At 45.4% G+C, this 5,701-nt stretch overlaps 1 long non-coding RNA gene across 1 annotated transcript in view; it reads left to right on the top strand.

Moving 5' to 3' along the window:
- Nucleotides 1-4,207, top strand: part of LOC105549915 — a 36,711-nt gene extending 32,504 nt beyond the window's left edge. The window contains exons 3-4 of the long non-coding RNA XR_001007631.1: nt 3,728-4,039; nt 4,084-4,207. This is a non-coding gene — a long non-coding RNA (uncharacterized LOC105549915). The remainder of the gene's footprint in view (nt 1-3,727; nt 4,040-4,083) is intronic.
- Nucleotides 4,208-5,701: the final 1,494 nt, after the last annotated feature.

Genomic DNA, 5,701 nt, shown 5'->3' on the forward strand with positions numbered 1-5,701 from the left:
CCCACGAATCAATCCAGGCTCATGAGAGTGAGAACTCACTACTGTGAGAAGGGCACCAGGCCATTCATGAGGGATCCACCCCCATAGCCCAAACACCTCTCACTAGGCCCCACCTCCCAACACTGCTACACTGCGGATTACATTTCCTTTTTTTTTTTTTTTTTTTGATAGGGTCTCACTCTGTTGCCCAGGCTGGAGTGCAGTGGTGCAGTCTCAGGTCACTGCAGCCTCGACTTTCCTGGGCTCAAGCGATCCTCCCACCTCAGCCCCTCTACTAGCTGAGACTACAGGTATGTGCCACCATGCCTGGCTAATTTTTTTTTTTGTAGAGACAGGGTTTCACCATGTTGCCGAGGCTGGTCTCTAATGCCTTGGCTCAAGCAATCTGCCCACCTCAGCCTCCCAAAGTGCTGGGATTACAGGCGTTAGCCACCGCTCCCAGTTGGGGATTAAATTTCAACATGACATTTGATGGGGACAAACAAACCATATCCCAACCACAGCAGTGACTATAGTTAATAATAATGTATTGTATACTGGAAATTTGCTGAAGTATTTTCAGTACAATGAAAAAAAAGGTAACTATGTGAGGTGATGGATATATTAACTAGTTTGATTGTGGCAATCATTTCAAAATGTAGACATATAGTAAACATCACGTCATACACCCTAAAATAGCCAACTTTTGTTTGTCAGTCATACCTCAGTAAAGCTGGGAAAAGGGCTTCAGATGGTTATAAACAGTTCTTGTGAAAGACATCATTCAGTATTGCTATGTCCTAGGCAAGGGCTGGTAATGTGCTCTTACAGGGGAATGCTGGCTGAAAGAGTGTGTGTGCGTGTGGGCCCACAGAGTGTGTTCGTGATATTACAGAGAATAGATTCAGTGGAGAGATGGAGGCAGAGTGCATTTTGGAGGGTAGCCTGCTTTTTGAGAAATAGGCTGTGAAGGGAACAGACAGAAGGCCAGAGCTGGAGATGGGTAATCAGTAGAGCTAGTGAGAGGGACAGGTTACGATGCTGGAGGCCTTGGGTGTAAGTGATGAGGGGAAGACTCCGAGGGAGGAGGCAAAATCTGGAGAATGGGTGGAGGAACTGGCCTTATATCTGCATTTTCCCATCCAAGTACTAACCAGGCCTGACCCTGCTTAGCATCTGAGATCCGACGAGACTGGATGCGTTCAGGGTGCTGTGGCCCTAGATAGATCATGCATTCTCAGAGCGGGCAACCACATCTTGGATATTGCAATGATTTGTGGTCCTTGAAAGGGTCAGAGTACACAAACATGTATTAAGGGGTTACAATTTCACAAGGTAGTGGGAGGGGGGAGCAATTAGGAAAAAATGTTTTAGGGCCAGGCGCGGTGGCTCACACCTGTAATTCCTAGCACTTTGGGAGGCTGAGGCGGGCAGATCACCTGAGGTTGGGAGTTCGAGACCAACCTGGCCAACATGGAGAAACCCCATCTCTACTAAAAATACAAAATTAGTCGGGCGTGGTGGCGCATGCCTGAAATCCCAGCTACTTGGGAGGCTGAGGCAGGAGAATCACTTGAACCTGGGGGGCGAAGGTTGCGGTGAGCTGAGATTGTGCCATTGCATTCCAGCCCAGGTAACAAGAGCGAAACTCTGTCTCAAAAAAATAAATAAATAAATAAATAAAAAATTAAGAAAGTCTTAAAGGCTCCGTAAGGGGGCAATGATGGAAAAAAGTAGAGGAACATGGCCTGAAGCAAGAGAGACAATTCTTCCTTTGTGATAGAAAACAAATCAAAACAAATGGAATTGGCAGCAAATGAACTTGAAAATGACGTGTGGGGAAATATCCCATCTGGTGAGTTGCATTTTCTCTGTGAAGTGGTTGACAAGGATCTGGCTTCTGAGGGTCAAGGGAGTTGTAGGGGCATTTCAGAGCTAGAAGGAGAGTGGAGAAAGTCTGAATAGACTCTGAGGGCATAAGCGAGAGAGCTGAATGAGGGGCGGGGAGAGGAGTGCCTGGCATGGCTGAGACACTAGGCAAAAGTTGTCGATCATGAATTTACCTGTTTGTTCAAGGGTGTGATTTCTTTCTTTCTTTTTTTCTTTTCTTTTCTTTTCTTCTTTTTTTTTTTTTTGAGAGAGTTTTGAGCCCAGGCTGGAATGCAGTGGTGCGATCTCGGCTCACTGCAACCTCCACCTCCCGGGTTCAAGCGATTCTTCTGCCTCAGTCTCCCGAGTAGCTGGGATTACAGGTGTGCGCCACCATGCCCAGCTAATTTTGTATTTTTAGTAGAGATGGGGTTTCCCCATGTTGGTTAGGCTGGTCTCAAACTCCTGACCTCGGGTGATCTGCCCACCTCAGCCTCCCAAAGTGCTGGGATTACAGGCATGAACCACCGTGCCCAGTCAAGGGTATGATTCCTCTAGTAGTACTCACTGCTCGATTGCTGACACTGGAAAAATAAAACATTGGACTCATCAGAACATCAAGGGGTGGAACAGGTACCCTGAGGCTTTGCCTGACAGAGGCCGACAGGAGCCCCTTCCTTGTTCTTATCTCCCCAGACATCAGTGGTGGAGCAGGGATGAACACGAGCACCATTCTTATTTGTTATCAATTTGTATTTTAAGCAAACATGATGTCAAAACAGCCATCCTACACATACTGTGCGCTGAATGGCATCTCTGAACGCCTTGCATTCACTTATGCTGGAACTGGCTCTACTCGACATTTCTATTTTTTTTTTTTTGAGACAGGGTCTCACTGTGTCACCCAGACTGGAGTGCAGTAGTGCGATCTCGGCTCACCGCAACCTCCGCCTCCCAGGCTCAAGCGATTCTTCTGCCTCAGCCTCCTGAGTAGCTGGGATTACAGGCATGCACCACCACGCCCAGCTAATTTTTGTATTTTTAGTAGAGTCAGGATTTCACCATGTTGGCCAGGCTAGTCTCGAACTCCAGACCTCAAGTGATCCACCTGCCTCAGCCTCTCAAAGTGCCGGGATTACAGGTGTGAGCCACTGCGCCCAGCCTCTAACATTCCTGTAAAGAGGTTGGAAGGCCCATCCTGGCCCCCCACTTCAAGCCCCCACTGCTAGACTATTCCTCAGGGACCCAGCGCCCAACCCTCGGACTCTCCTTTCAGGACCCAGCGGGAAGCCCAGCCAGGGTATTTTGAATTTCTCATTCTATCTGGAAGAAGCTCAGCTAAACGAACGGTTGAGCTTTAGGGTCCAACAGTGGGCACGGGGGACAGCAAAACTTCACCTTTTCTCTGGGATCCCCAGCAACACCCCGTCACTATTCCATGCTCTGTTTACTTTTCTCTTTGCTCTAAGGTTTACCTTGTAATCCTCCATTGTTCAAATCGCTCTCACTGATTTATAGAGAATTTTCATGTCTTGCCTGCTTTGTTCCACCCTGAGCTGAACCCAATTTGGCAGCTATCATCAACACAGAGCTGGTCCATGTCACAGACTTTTCCTGGAGGTTTAGAAGGGCAGGGACCAGGGTGAAGCCAGCGAGGCACTCTCCTTGAGTGCCATATTTAAGGGGGCACCAAAAACTCAGTGCTTAAAATAAATAACAATTTAATGCAATATTTAAAACACCCAAATGAATGGAAGAAATCCATAATGAACAAACTATTAGAATTTTAAATAAGGACAGGATCAGCTGTAAAGCTTGATATTAGCCATCTATCTTCCTAACATTCTTTTCTTTCTTTCTTTCTTTCTTTTTTTTTCAGAGACAGCATCTCGCCACGTAGCCCAGGCTGGCCTTGAAATCCTAGCCTCAAGCCATCTTCCTGCCTCAGCCTCCCAAGTAGCTGGGATCACAGGGGTGTGACATCACACCTGGCTATATTCTTAACATTGTTTTGTAACCGTTCCAGCCCCCAGAAATTTCTCTCCGGCTGACTTGATCCACAGCGCCTCCATCGCCATCCCTGAGTGCCTTGTTGTGGAAAATCTTCCTTTATCTCGGTTCTGTTTAGTATAATCAGGTGAAGTCTGTATTCTTTTATTATGTAAAACAACTTATCTCTCATTGTTTCTCAGTGCTCCTTTCCGAGCTCTCAGTGCTCCTTTCCTTATCTCTCAGTGCTCCTTTCCGAGCACTGCTCTGTCAGCCCTCTTTCCAAAACCAAAATGTCTCTTCAAGGTATTTCGTAAATAATAATGGGCCATCTGCTTCTTAACATAAATAAATGATTTTCCAAGGTCAAGTTCTCAGGTTCACTGTCTTCTCCACCAGTGTCTGTAAACTGAAAAATGCAGATGGACTCTCTTAAGATTCATACATTGCCTTCCTATCCTCAAGAACAATTGGCTGCAATCAGGGCTGTGTGTGTGTGTGTGTGTGTGTGTGTGTGTGTGAATGGTTTTGATGGAAGCAAGAAAAGTAATGTGTTCCATTGAATCCTAGAAAACCCTAAGTGGTAGATATTATTTATCTGTTTAACAAATGAAGGGATAAACTTCATTTATTCCTTCTTTAGTTTCTTCATTAATGGCCTTGAAATCCTAGGCTCAACTGATCCTCCCACCTTAGCCTCACGAGTTGCTGGGACTACAGGCTCTCACCACCATACCAGGCTAATTATTATTATTATTTTTATTTTTTGTAGAGACAAAGTCACCCTGTGTTTCTCAGGCTGGTCTTGAACTCCTGGCCTCAAGTGATCCTCCTACCTTGCCTCCCACAGTGTTGGGATTATAGGTGTGAGCCAGTGTGCCTGGGCATATGTCTTGGTTACTGTGCACCTAGCATACATACACATGCACGTGACATTAGTCTTTGCTTCAGTCATTTGCTGAGAAGGAGTGCTTAAGAGGTACATTTTTTGACATTTGAATATTTGAAACTGTCTCTATTCAACTTCAACTTGACTGGTAATTTGCCTAAGACTAGAATCCTGGATGGGAAATAAACCTCCCTCAAAGTTTTGAATGTATGTTTGTTAGTGAAAGTATAGGCTAAGCTCTGTAACAAACCTCCCCCAAATACAGTGACTTAAACATCTGATTAATAGTTTCTATATTGGCCAGGCATGGTGGCTCATGCCTGTAATCCCAGCACTCTGGGAGGCCGGGGCGGGTGGATCACGAGGTCAGGAGTTCAAGATCCGCCTGGCCAACATGGTGAAACCCCATCTCTACAAAAAATACAAAAATTAGCCAGGCACGGTGGCGGGCCCCTGTCATCCCAGCTACTCGGGCATGCTGAGGCAGGAGAATCGTTTGAATCCGGGAGGCGGAGGTTGCAGTGAGCTGAGATGGTGCCACTGCACTCCAGCCTGGGCGACAGAGAGAGACTCAGTTAAAACAAAACAAAACAAAACAAAACAAAACAAAAACTTCTTATATTGTCATTGTCTCTTCTAATCTCCGTCTCTCTCTCTCTCTCTCTTTTTTTTTTTTTTTTTACCACTTTCTTGGAGATTTCCACCTCTTCTATTGAATTAAAACTTTTTTTGCTCTTGAACCTTTTCTGTCTTGTTCTTTGTTGCTTTCAGAAAACATCCTGCTCTTGTTTCAATGATGCTAATCTTCTCTAGTATTTCTGAACACAGTAAATATAGTTTAAAAAATCTGTTTCTTCATTATTCCTGTTCTCTCTGAGTTCCTCTTTTTAAATATCTGTTGATCCTTGACTTTTTTTTGTTTTTTGTTTTTGAGACTGGCTCTGTCGCCAGGCTGGAGTACAATGGCACGATCTC

This window comes from Mandrillus leucophaeus, unplaced genomic scaffold (assembly GCF_000951045.1).
Source record: "Mandrillus leucophaeus isolate KB7577 unplaced genomic scaffold, Mleu.le_1.0 Scaffold46, whole genome shotgun sequence".
NCBI lineage: Eukaryota > Metazoa > Chordata > Mammalia > Primates > Cercopithecidae > Mandrillus > Mandrillus leucophaeus.